Source organism: Heptranchias perlo, chromosome 33 (genome assembly GCF_035084215.1).
Source record: "Heptranchias perlo isolate sHepPer1 chromosome 33, sHepPer1.hap1, whole genome shotgun sequence".
Classification (NCBI taxonomy): Eukaryota; Metazoa; Chordata; class Chondrichthyes; order Hexanchiformes; family Hexanchidae; genus Heptranchias; species Heptranchias perlo.
This window is the reverse complement of record NC_090357.1, coordinates 7,217,073-7,230,398: the sequence shown is the minus strand read 5'-3', so window position 1 is coordinate 7,230,398 and position 13,326 is coordinate 7,217,073.

The following is a 13,326-nucleotide window of genomic DNA, read 5'->3' as shown; positions in this document are numbered from 1 at the left end:
CAGCAGAGAATCAGGAAGAGCAAGTTCCAGATTTCCGCGTTTGACGTGATTGTGCGGTCATCGGAACTTGCTCTTCCATTTGCCCCGTTAGCATCGCCATTATTTCTTGAGCAATTTCCGGGCCATGGAAAAAGATCAAGTTCACGTTTATTTTAATTAGCCCTCCTGTTGAGAACTTGACGTGATCATGTCGGTCGCCCGTTTTGCATGTCCCCCTCCCCCCCGCCGCGATTTTACTTTCCGTTGAAGCCAATGGAAAGTAAAAGCAGGCAGCAGGCAAAATTGGCGGTCGATGGGCTCGCATCAGTTTCCCACCTGGCGAGTTAGGTTAAAACTACCCCTTAATGCTTTTATTTTATCGTCAATCTGAGAAATGTTGAGAAACTGCTTGTGAAATTGAGCATTCCAGGGCTGTATAACCTGATGTCTTGAAGATCAGTGGGTAAATGCATTTCAGATATGGTAGGAGTTATAAACACCAAGGATCATCCCTGATCTGCTCTGACTGGTGAAGACCCTACAATTGACCTCTCTCCATTAGGGAAGGGAAAAATCAGACAGAAGCACCCATGAAACTGTAGAATTAGGTATTATTATGCATTAATAATGTAAATAAGGGCCAGTAGAGGGAGTGCTCAGTCAATGTAAAAGTGGAGCAAGCAGGATCGATTTTATGATATGGATGCTGTTTCCTCATGATGGGTTAGAGACTGTTGCAAAGCTCACCTGAACTTGTGAGCTGTTTCCATCTAACTTTCCAAGTTAGTTTGCGCTTAAGTCAAAGTGCAGATTTGGACATGTGCAGGAATCAGACTTGAGTGCAATAAATTGCTTATGTAATTGAAATTCAAAAGTAGGGGGACAGTTAAAAGGTGTCGGAATAGGGGCACAAAAACCCCCCAGGAAATCACATGGCTTCCTAGTGGAGTGGGGAGTGTATGTTGTGGATTTATGTAGCACCTTCAATGTAATAAAACATCTCACGGAGTGTACTCAAACAAAATTTGAGACCGAGCCACATAAAGAGATTTATAAAGGACAGGCGGTAAAAAGCTTGGTCAAAGAGGGAGGTTTTAAGGAGCGTCTGAAAGGAGGAGAGAGAGGTAGAGAGGAGGAGAGGTTTAGGGAGGGAATTCCAGAGCTTAGGGCCTAGGCAGCTGAAGGCACGGCCGCCAATAGTGGGGCGATGGAAATCAGGGATGCGCAAGATGCCTGGATTGGAGGAGCGCAGAGATCTCAGAGGGGTGTAGGGCTGGAGGAGGTTACAGAGATAGGAAGGGGTGAGGCCATAGAGAGATTTGAAAACAAGGATGAGAATTTTAAAATCGAGATGTTGCTGGGTAGCTGCCAGAAGCATGTACACACGTTGAATGAAGATATGAAAACAGTGCAGCCAATACTTTTAGGGTAATCCACTCCAAACCTTTAAGCTCAGAGGTAGCTTCACTTCTAAAGCAGTTACTGAGCCTGAGCTTGTGAGGGGCTGGTGTTAACTAGTAAAGACTTTTGCTTGGGTTACTACTAGCTTATGTTTCAATGGTATGGTCTGATTTACAGGCAGGTAGAACCCATTTTCCTGATGAATCTCAGAGGTGAGAATGGCTTAGTGTGTCCATGTGGAAAGTCTGGGTAGGCAGTCAGAAGTACAGGCCGATAGCTGATCTGACATTTAGTCATCATGATATAATAAAAGCAAACCATACTTACCACTGCATTTCCCACTTCCTTGGTGAAAGTTTCTAGAATGATAAGACACATCTTTAAAGGTGAGTGAATTAGAAAAAAAAAGGCAAATGGAATTGTTGGTTTTGTATCTAAAGTAATAGAATACAAAAGCATTGAGGTAATGTTGAATTTGTACAAGAACTTAGGTAGGCTGTAATTGGAGTATTGTGTGCAGTTTTGGGCACCCCCATTGGAGGAAGGCTATAAATAGCAATAGAAATGATGCAGTGTAGATTCACTCGGGAGTTACCGGGGACAAAGGGTTATGTTATGAAGATTTGACAAGCTAGGGCTTTTTTCATTGGCTCTGAGAAGTTGAGGTGTGACTGCCCTAACAGAAGATGGAGGGTTATGATAGGGTAAATAGTGATGGCTTCTTTCCATTGGTCGGGAAGACGATAATAAAAGGGCACAAATTTAGGAAAAATTTAAGGGGAGATTAGAGAAAAACTTCTTTCAGATTTTCAGGGGGCTTGATAAGGTAGAGGCTGAGAGGTTGTTTCCTCCTGGCTGGAGAGTCTAGAACTAGGGGTCATAGTCTCAGGATAAGGGGTGGGACATTTAAGACTGAGATGAGGAGGAATTTCTTCACTCAGAGGGTTGTGAATCTTTGGAATTCTCTACCCCAGAGGGCTGTGGATGCTGAGTCATTGAGTATATTCAAGGCTGAGATGGATAGATTTTTGGACTCTAAGGGAATCAAGGGATATGGGGATCGGGCGGGAAAGTGGAGTTGAGGTCGAAGATCAGCCATGATCTGATTGAATGGCGGAGCAGGCTCAAGGGGCCGTATGGCCTACTCCTGCTCCTATTTCTCATGTTCTTACACAGAGGGTGGTTAAAATGTGGAATTCTCTGCCCTATGTATCCGATTGTTGAAGCAGTGACTACAAGGACTTTAAAAAGCGATTTTAGATAGAAAAAGAGGAATAATAAAGGGTGTGTGGAGTGAGCAGGATTAGACTAGATGGCTCATGTTTAATCTCAACTTCCTATGGAAATGTGGGGGCTGTGGCTGGTGGGGGGGCGTTACTGAGTCTGAACATGCGAGGGAGCTGAAATCCCATCAATAGAGATGAAGCCAGCACTTGACTCTGCTTCAACCGTGTCCATTAATCCAGCTCCCTCATACGGCTGGGTTTAGCAATTCTGCCAAGTCATTATTTCCCAATTTACTTGATCAGCAATTAAAAAAAAATACTCTCCTTTTAAAAAAAAAATCAGAAAAATAAAATGTTGAAATTAATAATTTATTGTGATTATTAGAAGCAAGAAATGGTGTTCTTTAATTGTAGATGTTATATTATTTTTGATGTGAGACAGCAGTAATGGATATCCCAAGGTTTGAAATCTATGGTTATAGATATTCTGCCTTTTAAAATGATAGAATTAGAAGCTCATTACTGTAAAAGGATGAGTTTTGGAAATGCAATTCCTCCTCGGGGGCCAATATCACATTTTTTATTTTGTGGCAAGCAACGCATTTTAGAAAATTAGCACTGGCGGGTACGAGGAGAAACATACAGATTGAGTAGTAAAGGAGTAACATTTGATAGTCATTTTTCAACTGTTGTTCTGAGGACATGTATTTGGCTGAGTGCGTTTGGAACTGCCACTGTGTGGCAAAAAAATATCATAGGGCTTCAACAAAAAGGTTGCAGTGAATATCTCCTAAACAGTTTCAATATTTAAAAAGGCATCCAGGCTGTAGTATCTTCTGGAATGTTTTCAACATTTCAACTTGTTTCACTGTTGATGCAGCGAAATCCAGTTGTCTATCGACTGAGTGAGTTGTCTCCCTCCCTCCCTCCTTCCATTGTACCTTCCCAGAAAACATGATAAGCTCAGGGCAGCTGCAGCTCAGTCCTCTCCTCCCCACTCCCCCACGCTGTGTGAGGAGAAGATTCCAGAAAGTCTAATTCGAATAAGCAGCCATCATCATAATATTTCTAAAGGAGAGTGTTGTGGAGGAAAGCTATGGGCACAACTGAAATGTCTAAACCATTTGGAATTTCCTGGTTCGATTGAATTGCATGCACTCGCTCTGAGATTTTACTTATTTATTAAGAACCCAAACTGACCAAAGATGACTTGGAACTGAGAAGACTTTTTACTGGTACAGTAGGAGCTCCAAAATAACCCTGAATTTTCAGGATTGTCCCTGAATTTTTCTGCACAGTAAATCTTCCAAACAAAACCCAGTTTCTTGTTCTTGATACCAATGGTGCAAGACATTCCCTAAATCCACGTAACTATATCCTGATTATGTGCTTGGACCGAGTGTCTTGTATAGGAGGGACCATAGATCTGGCCATGGTGTCCGGGAATTTGGTTCTGACAGTAGAACCTGGATTAACATGCAAATGAGACAAACATGGAGTGCCCAGCTACTTTTCCCTTCCTGAGGTAAGTTTGGGTCAATTTGGCCAGTTGTAAACTTCCAATTAGAACCTCTGATTGATAAAAGCTTTGATGTACTTTTTAGACCCTCATGTAGGATTTTTGAGGACCTGAAACCGGTGATGTGACTTGGCCCCCAGCACAATTTATAGACTTTACCAACCAATTGTTGTAAAAATCACGGTCGTAATTTTGTAGTTGTATAATCAATACAAACAATGTGAATGCTCTGAAATGACCAGCGTGACAAGTGAAACTTTGCATTTGATATTTTGCACTCTTGTTGAGTTTGTAATATGTTCTGAGTGGTTGGGGATGGATTAACCTCTTATTTATTGGCATCATGGAATACAAGAACAGGAACAAAGCGTTAATTTAAGGAAAATCCTAGATGGACTGTGCAATTATCCGAGTAAGGAATGGGATTTTGGTTAAAAAGTGTTGAATTTAGACCAGTTATAAAAGCAAGAATTATTTCATAACAGTGAGTACTATTGCAGAGATATTTAGTGAAAAAGGAAAAGTTAGTTTAAATTTTACTTAATGCCTTTGGTTCTTACTTTAAAAACACACCTTTGAGTCTGATGTTACAGGCTACTTATTCAATATTTGTAGAATTGGCCTGGCCACTCTCTGTGGTGAATAAATTGCATTTTTAATTACACCCAGCTGATTGTGCATGATTGAGATTTAGTGCAAGAGACAGAAAGATTGACTGAGATGTACTAGAGTACTAAAATAGAAAGGTAATACACATCTGCAGAAACACAATGCAAAATATCTGTACGGAAATGGTCAGTTTTGTAATGGAAAATAGACATGCTTTCTTCCCCCAAGTACTTGCCAGAGCAACATATACAACAGCTGTCTGATGCATTTATAGAGTAGCTAGAATTGTACTACATCAGACTCTCAACAATGAAAGAGTTCAAATCTCAGTGTCTATTGGCACTTGCATTTGGACAGAGGAGGCCGACAGATTGTCACCCATCTCGATTCCAAATGTCAGAGGGAAAACTAACCAAGTTGGGTTTTCGATCTGTTATTACTCAACCTTGCCCCCTCCTGGTATGATCAATGAGCAGCATTGAGAGATGAGTGGAGATGGTTAAGAGTTGGACCATTCTATTCCCATGACTGATGTGACTAAGAAGGGTGAACCACTGGGTAGTGGGGAAAGAGGAAGAAAATCAGAAAATCATATAAAAATTAAATAAAAGTCAAACTAACCTTTGAATGCTCAATTGTTTAAATTAAAAATTAAATTGATAGGCAGTCGCAAGGCCTAACCAATGAAAATCATTGTTTTAAAAAAAGTTATGTTCATTTTGTGTCTTTAGGTAATCCACATTCTTTGACAAATGACGAGAACGGTCTCACAGAACTCAACCCCGAGAGAGCAGCTATAACCATTCAGACGCAATATAGGATGTACCAGCAACGCAAAAAATATGAAAGGAATCCACAAAGGACATGATGTGTCTTAATGAGGGCTCTGCTATAAAGTGTAATGTAATGCCAAGCTCTGGGAGATTAAAATTAGCAATCAACTGATGATGATTCTGTTGTTAGATACCAGACCTCAAAAAAGCCGATGTTTATCAGTTTTCTTCCTTATAAGGTAAGCATCTCCTGTCTATAACTTGTTGATTTGTATTATTTCAAACTGTTTCAAATAAAGGCCACTTGTAACTACTTAAAAGTTTAACATGCACCAGACACTGATTGTGAACAGGATGTAAAGTGGAGGTACATGAATGTCATGAGCTGGGCTTCATTATTACCCAATGTGAAGGGTTGAAAGCTTCCTCGTCCCAATGGCCATAAGGGTCCTTTTGTGAAATTAATTTGGCCAGTCTAAAAGCAGTTCTTTTTGAACATGAGTCCACTGTACAAAATTAATTAACACTAAATTAGTAGGTGTTATGCAGATGGCTGATGCAGGAAATGGGAAAGTTAGGTTGGTGCAATAGAAGGTTTTTTTCTGTGACTGAGGGTTATGCGTCATTATTAGTGCAATATAATGTATTCTCCGTCTAATTCAGGCTGCACCAGATCTTGAAGTGCTTGACATTAACACTGGTGGCCAAAAGTAGAAAAATGTTCCAGTCCTTAACATAAGATACTCATCTCAATGACCTAAAAGTAGAGGAACATTTGGGAAGCAGTGATCACAATATAATGAAGTTCAGTGCAAGAACAGAAAAGGAAAAACAGAGGACAAGGGTATTTGACTGGGAAGAAGCAAATCATAGAGCAGATAATAAAAAGTGAAAACCAGGACACATGTAAGCAGAGGAGTAAGAAAATGAAAGAGACAAATTTGTAGTGGAGAGGGAGAGAATAGCACAAATACTAAATAAGTACATTGTCTCAGTTTTCATACGGGATAGTGAGATGGTGGAGTCTTTAGGGGTGTGTAGAACGGTTAGTGGAGGTTATTATTTGAAGAGATGTGGGACTAAAAAAGTTGATCAAACATAAGGTAGACATTCTGCTGGAGGGTGGCAAATATGACAATCCTCTTTGAAAAGGGCGACAGTGATAAGTCGAGAAGTTATAGGTCAGTCTTCAGCTGTTGGTAAGCTACTGGAATGTATAATATGGGTTGACATTACTGGATTTAAAAAAAACATTTCATAGGGTACCACATGAAAGACTTATGGCAAAGTTAATGGCACATAGAATTAAGGAGAATGTAGCCACATTAAGAGACATGTCCGGAGGGCAGGGAGCAAAGGGAAGGGTCAAAAGGAGTTTCTCAGACTGAAAAGATGGGGTGAATGAGGTACAATATATACTTAATAATGGTCTGTATTTAGGAATGAGGGAACAATATCAAAATTTGCAGATGACACCAAATTTGGAGGTACACACAATCTAGGCTGACACTTCAGTGTTTTCTGGGTGATGCCGTCTTTTGGATGAGGTATTAAACCAAAGCCCTTTCAGGTGAATGTAAATGTCCTAAGATACCAATTCAAAGAGGAGATTATTGCTCCATGTATATTCATGCGTAAACATAAGTAGAAGCAACATTGCTCATTTTGACAGTCTCCTTCTCAGGTGGTCTGCAGACTAATAACAATTAACCACCCCTTACTTTCCTTTCTGATATCACAAGTTTTTGTTGTGTTTAAACTCAAATTTAAAATAAAACAGGACAAGTATTAGACTATTGTTAATCCATTTTTTGGGGGTCAAATTCTCTCAGCTGCATTGCTGTATATTTTCGATGTATGGTCACCTCAGCCATTGTAGATCTTCCATTCGTACACTGAGCCACCTTAAAGGTTCAGGCAGAATGTCTCCATTTTCAATGGATCCCACCGTTTACCGCACTTTAAATTCCCCAATTTTAATTTTTCAATACAACATATGGCACACTCAGACTAACTTGAAGCTGTGTGTTATTTTTGCACCAAAACAAGTTGAACTATTCAATAATTTGAATTCAGTAACAAAAATAACCCAGTAAAGTGGGGAGTTTGTGCAAAATACACATTTGAGTGATGAGATCATTTGAATTAAACGACTTTGAATTAAGAGGAGTAGATCATATTGGAATTTAAGCTGGGAATTGGCAGAAGAGCCTGAAAGATTAATACTTCATGCCCTCAGGATATTGTATCAAAAGTATAAGGCCCGATTTTATAAGGGCGCACAAGTGGGAGTCTTGCCCCTTGTCTGTGCAGATCAAGAAATCACGGTTTTCCATTCATTAATGGATGCGCAATCGTTGGCAGCACACCCGCCATTTCCTGATGCATGCGGCCAGCCTGCAAAGCTTCCCGCCATTCGCATGCTGCCATAAAACCTGCCCCATAATCTTTTTAGTTTGCCCACCCCATCCCTTCCAATTAGAGAATCCCGTCTCTGTTCCTTGTAGTCAGGCCTCTCAGTAAGACTGCTATGGCTTACAACAACTACATAGTGACTCCCATCCTATTTAAGAAATTGGCAAGGGGGTTGAGATCACCAGCGAGCTATTATTACTACAATGTTCAGACGCTGTAGTAGAACATCATCAAATGAGTGATGTATCACATCAGCTAAGCTGCCACAATACTTTGGCAATCACATTGAGACTCCCACAAGTTCCAGCTCCTTCCAACCTCAGCTCCTCAAACACCACAACCTCAACAGTGCAACTTTTAGACTGGGCTTGTAAACTCTGCACAGATTTCTTTAAGACGAGAAATAAGTTTCAAAAGTGTCATAGGATTCGGGGTCAACACCCACTCCAGCTCCACCCTTGTGGTTTAGGAATTTGGAGAGGGATGTTAGTGCTGGGACCCAGTGTTAGCAGCAAGCATTCCCACATTCGATGGAAAGTTAAGCTCTCTCTGTTCTCCACAAGCTTAGAAGAGCACACCCACTGAACCAATGGATCATCTCCATTTCCCACATCCTTGTGGCTTTTCTGAGGCCAGATTCCCATTTAGTGCCAATTGATGAGTCTTCTGCTTTGGGCCAATTCCCACCAGAAACTGGGATAAACCTAACCAAACTTAGTTCACATGGGAACCTTACAGCCTGGAGCCTTTCACCTGAGAAGGGTGTAGATTTGAACCTCGGTTCAAGAGGTAGGGGTTGGACATATTCATGGAGGTGTCATCACATCCTGCCTCCAACTGCTCCACCCCCACACTCCCACCATTGGTCGCCCAATACACTCTTACTCGCGGTGAACCGCCTTCCCCCACCAATTGGAAAGCAAATAGACTCTTCATTACCCATTTGGATGATTCTTGACTGTCAGTCAAATAACCTTTTATCCCCGCCATGTCTGATATTTTTATAACTAGTACACAAAAGTGTTCAACAAATTTTGTTTTAAAACACAATTATTTTTAATTATCATAATAATATGATCATAATTATCATATTATAATAAATCAATTATTATGCCCCCTATGATTTTTCTCCTGGGTTTTGCTCGCGGCAGCGTCCTGGAGATTAGTCGTTAAATCCTGGAGACCCCAGGGCAATCTTGGAGGGTTTGCAACTCTACCAAGAGGTGAAAGGACAGCCTGTTGTGACGCCCAGTCCCTTGGAATTTCCCTTCAATGCATTGGTCATGTCACAGATACAGATCCACTGTTCTATTTATTTATAATATTTCAATGTTTTTAGTTGCCTCGGGAAGGGAGATGGTAACTAACTGAAGTAAAGCTACGGATGTCTGTAATTGGAGTCATGGCTTACTTAATGGCCTAACATGCTCCAGAATATGTTTCACAGGATACCCCTGTTGTAAATGGAATACTGAAGATTTTTCACACATTCAGAAAAACACTTAAAAATAACAAGTTGCACTTATATACCACCTTTACGATAGCAAAACATCCCAAGGCACCTCACATAGTGTGATACAAATAAAGCAATTTGTGAAGAATAACCATGTAGATTTTAATCAGGCGTTGAGTGATCTTTGGTGAAAAGCTGAGGGCTAATAACTGATTTAACCTGAAATATCGGACAGACAGCAAATGAGCAGATGGTACACTCAGTCACGTGGAGCTGGTGAGGCAATAATAAAATACAAGGAAGTGTGAAGCAGCATTGGTCTGAGCGCAGATGGTTCGAAAACCAATTACAAACTAGCTGTCAAGGAAGCACAACCAATTCTAACCAGCATGAGGAGACTGTGCGAAAAGGCCGCACACATTATAACAGCGACATCACTCTGTTTGGGGCTTGTGATCATTAGCAGGTAGAGGCTTTCATTACTCTCCTACTTTACTCAGGATAGAAATAACAACCGCAAAGCTGGTAATGACCACAAGTCCCTCGAAGACAATGTCAACTGACATGTTCTAGTGCCCTGGCACTGACCTCATCAATTGATTAACTGCCAACTCCCAGACTTCCAAGGCCTCGAGACACTTGAGACTTAATTTAAATAACTCAAAACATCACCATTGTCGATTAACCCTTCAACTGTTGGATCCTGCACTATTTTGAAGAATGCAAACTCAGTTTCCATTGTATTTCAAAGGCCGACAGCCTATAAAATAGTAGTCCTGAATATCTGCACGGCAACAGTCGCGGTGTGAAACAGTTTGGGATGTTTCAATGTAATAAGCCGCTTATATAAATGCAAGTATTTATTCCTCTTCTAACTTAAAATTAAAATATAAGAGACAAAACATTTTTGAATTAAATTATATATTTCTCAATAAACTAATTTCAACTCATAAATTTAGAAGAGTCAATATCCTCAAATAGTTATGGCTTGAATCTTTTAATAATTGAGTTCAATGCTGTACTTTAAGAACATAAAGCAGGTCATTAAACAAACTCATTTGGCCCATCAAGTTAGTCCTTCCACATAACTGCTTATAATATATTATAACATAATAGCCGGCGTCTCCCAAGGGAGATGCCAGCTATTATGTTATAATATATTATAAGCAGTTATGTTCCAAAGATGGCACGTTAATGGTCCCAGCAGCACAGGAACAATCACAATCATGGAGTATTTGATCAGCTAGGTCCATACTTTTGCTTGTAGCCTTCAATCTTGTCCTTAACCTGCTGTTACACATATAGTGCGGTAGATATTGTAAGAATGCAGTGGTTATGGTTACAGCTGTGCATCATTACTCTGACGCCTACCCTTGACTCAGCGGGTGGCAGTCTCGGCCCTAAGTCAGAAGGTTGTGGACTCTAGGACTCGAGCACGTAATCTAGGCTGACGCTTCAGTGTAAGAAATTGTGCCTGCCCTTGCAATGAGCTGCATATTTAGGCAACAATAGGCTCTGCGGTTCAGAAGGGGCTGTTATATCAGAGGAGATAAAGGTTGAATTGATAGAGGTGTTTAAAATTATGAAGGAATTCACGCCACGCCACTATTTCAAAGAAGAGCAGTAAAGTTCGCTCTGGTTTATCCCTCAACCAACACCACCAAAAACAGATTATCTGGTCATTTATCTCATTGCTATTTGTGGAATCTTGCTGTGCACAAATTAGCTGCTGGGTTCCCCTACGACAGTGACTACACTTCAAAAGTACTTAATTGGCTGTGAAGTGTTTTGGGACTACCTGAGATTGTGAAAGGTACAATATAAATGCAACTTCTTTCTTTAACACATCATTACTACTAAGGAAGTGAAAGTCTGATCCTCCTTCATTAATACATCCAGCTGGTTCCACTGCTGTCATGGACATACCTACAACCCTGATTATATTTACCAGATACATACACGAGTCACTCACTATATAAATTGGAGTAAAACGTCAATTTTTACCCAGTGTGTAACTACAACGAAACAATGATTTGCACCTTTAACTTGATAAAATGCCACAAGGTGTTTCACATAGGAGAGGCAGACTGAGTCACGGTAGAAGTAGGAGAGCTGACCGACTGCATTGTCGAAAAGAATGGAGTGAGGTAACAAAGCAAAGAAGTTTAAGGAGAAAGCTCCAGAGATACGAGAGAGAGAGCTGAATGCTCTGCCAAAGAGAGAGGAATGCTTGGAGGCTGGAGTTGGAGGGCCATAGTGCACGGGCTGGGACATGGAGCTTAGGAAAGTTGCAGAGGCCCCTTTTCCCTAATGTACTGAATTTAAAATCTCTGTCCTTCTTTACAAGTTTTTAAAATACTACTTTTGTTAATAAGTGAGTCAAATTTTTACCATCTGCTTAACAGCTACCATGATGGCACAATTCCCCATTGAGGGATCAATTTATCCCCCTCCCTCCCTGAGGCTTCAGCTTGGGTCCAGCCCCATCACGGCACAGCTGAGAGCAGGAAACTCACCACACGGGCCAACACGGGCAGAAACCAATGTCCTAAAACCCTGAGCCCATGTACATTGAAGCTTAGTCAGATTGTTGTGCTATATAGCCTCATCAAGGTGTCACCTGTGCCATCATTGACAAAACAGAATGTAAGGAGTCTTACAACACCAGGTTATAGGTCCAACAGCTTTATTTGAAATCACAAGCTTTCGGAGCTTTCCTCCTTCCTCACCTGACGAAGGAGGAAAGCTCCGAAAGCTTGTGATTTCAAATAAAGCTGTTGGACCTATAACCTGGTGTTGTAAGACTCCTTACATTTGTCCACCCCAGTCCATCACCGGCATCTCCACATCAAAACAGAATGTGGCTCTGCTCCCTGCCCATTGCAAAGGCAGGATCCCTTTAAGAGACCAGTTGCGAGAATTAAGTTTGTATTTTTTAGCATTGGCAGCGGATGGTGAAAGGGTTTAATTATATACATCGATAGCAGCAAACAGGTTCAAAGCTGCCTGAATTCTGACTGCTTCTCGCGATTATAAACAACCTTAATTACTAACTTCGGAATTGGGTTACTGAGGAGCTGGCGCAAACCTGGGATAAATGGAAAGAGCCTGGAATTCAGCCAGAAGTAAACACGCAGATGGACTTCACCACCAAATCCTGAGCCCAGCAACAAAATGGCCGTCCCTCTCACAGTGTTTTCCCACCCACCCCATGACTTACCTCATTCCATCTGCTGTTCTGGTGCTAAATTGAATCTATAAACAAAGCGGGTAACAAAAGTATTTTCAAAAAGCACAAACAGAAGTATATTAATAAAATGTGTTGGTGACCACTCTTCAAAATGCTGCAAGGAATTTAAGTCGACTATTCAGAGGCCGATGCAATCAACACACAGGTTGTGACCATCTCGTGCCCCTCCCCAGAAAAATTTGGCGCAGCTTTATGATTCATTTAAATACTGGTTTAGATTATAACACATACAAGGAATTAGAGATTGACTGCAAAGGGAAAGAAAAGCACAGAACAGGAGTGAGGCCCTGTACATCATACTGACCGATCACCTGCAATAATACACTTACATTTTTAAACTTCAAAATTCTATGTAATTCTAAACTTTATCTAAAAGGACATAGTTGCCCACTCATTGGTATCTTTCAGCATCCCTCTTGTCGCTGTGCTTCATGATTTGAAGCTCCTGGCCTCAGGCAGCCCGGGGAAAGAGATGCTGGAATTTTCGATTAAAGGAACAGGTGCACCAGAGGAAGTCTCAACCACGTTATTGGCCGAGTTTTTGTTGATTGCTTAAACACATCATGTTCAAAGTGTTCCCGACAGTCAACAGAGCCCATTATAGGGGACCTTTTGGCCCAGCTCTCAAGGTTCAAGTCTTCCTGAAAACCCCTCACTGAGGTGATAACGGCCCCCATAAAATTAAAGGGACGCCAAGCAGA